This window comes from Penaeus chinensis, chromosome 27 (assembly GCF_019202785.1).
Source record: "Penaeus chinensis breed Huanghai No. 1 chromosome 27, ASM1920278v2, whole genome shotgun sequence".
Lineage (NCBI taxonomy): Eukaryota > Metazoa > Arthropoda > Malacostraca > Decapoda > Penaeidae > Penaeus > Penaeus chinensis.
Genome location: NC_061845.1, coordinates 5,966,483 through 5,968,667, shown reverse-complemented (window position 1 = coordinate 5,968,667; position 2,185 = coordinate 5,966,483).

The window sequence follows — 2,185 nt, the reverse complement described above, 5'->3', positions numbered from 1 at the left end:
ATTATTATAACAACAATAATAATAATAATCATAGTAATAACAATAATCATGATGATAATGATAATAATGATAATAATAATTATATAACAATAGTTATAATAATAATAATAATAATAATAATAATAATAATAATAATGATAATAGTAATGATGATAATTATACTTCTACTGATTATGATAATGATGATAATAATAATGATATTAATAATATCATTGATGATGATGATGATGATGATAATGATGGTGATGATGATGATGATGAGGAGGAGGAGGAGGTGATGATGATGATGATAATAATTATGATAATAATAATAATAATAATAACAATTTTAATAATAATAATAATAATGATAATTCTAATAATAATAATAATGATAATAATAAGGATAATAACAATAATAATAATTGTTATTATTATCATTATTATTATTATTATTATTATTATCATTATTATTATTGCTATTATTATTGATAAAGATCATTATTAACACGATGATAATAATCATAATAATAATGGTAATAATAACAATAGTAATAACAGTAGTCATAGTAATAATAATAATAATAATAATAATAATGATAATATTAATAATAATAATGGTAAAAGCAATAATGAAATGAAACTGTTATCATCAAGAGTTTCTTAAATAGAATTATCAATTTACGTAATATGCTTTTTTTTTTTTTCTTTTTTCTTTTTTATATTCCATACTATTGATATCCATGCCAACCACAACTACAAATCGATATGATAGTACGTTTGAAAGATAAGTTAAGAGTTAGTGAAAAATTGATGATAAATACGAACACAAATACCAATAACGATAATAATCCCAGATGATAACAGCTTTCCCATAACTCCACCGCCCACACACATGCCTCTGTTTTCACGCAAGCGAGTCACTCACTACACACACACACACTCATATACATATATATATATATATATATATATATATATATATATATATATATATATATATATACACACACACACACACACTCATATACATATATATATATATATATATATATATATATATATATATATATATATATATATATATTTTTTTTTTTTTTTTTTTTATATTTATATATATATAAATATATATATATATATATATATATATATATATATATATATATATATATATATATATATTCATATGTATATGTGTGTGTATATATATATATAAATATATATAAATATATATATATATATATATATATATATTCATATGTATATGTGTGTGTATATATATATATGAACCGCGTTCATGTTGACAAATGTATAAAAGGTATGAATGAGAATGAATATCTTCACAATTCAAGAGATGTATTTGACCGGTTTCGACTTTGTCTTCGTCAGAAATACATGGATACACATGTATTTCTGACGAAGACAAAGTTGAAACCGGTCAAATACATCTCTTGTATTGAGAAGATATTCATTCTCATTCATACCTTTTATATATATATATATATATATATATATATATATATATATATATATATATATATATATGTACATGCATATATATATAAGTTGCTGAAGAAATGTTTCACAAAAAAATAAATTCGTAAACAATTTGCTCTGTACTTCAACTAGTAATGCAGCGCTTTCTATCTCTGATGTACACGCAAGCCCACGTCCAACACAGCAAGGCTCTGTTCCCGTAAGAACATGTAGTAAATTTCCTCTGCTGGTCGATCCCTTTTCGCTGTTGCATCTATCGGGATTCCTGTTAAAGCATTATTGCAAATCGGAAATATATCCCCCACGCGAAAAAAGACGGGAGGATTGTTCAAGGGCAAGTTTCCGATTCTGAACAATTTGCATAACAGAAAGAGCGGGGTGAGGGAGAGTGAAGCGATGGAGAATGAATAGATGATTTGTGAAAATAATAGCAGTGGTAATGATGATGATAATGATGGTGATTATTATGATAATGATTACTATTATCATAGTAATAATGATAAAAACAGTACTACTACTACTACTTCTACTAATGATAATAAGAATGATATAATAATTATTGTTTTTATTATTTTGATTATTATTTTACTATTATTATTATCATTTTTATCGTTATAATAATCATGATTATCATTATCATTATTACTATTATTATTATTATTGTTATTATTATTATTATTATTATTATTATCATTATTATTTTTATTAT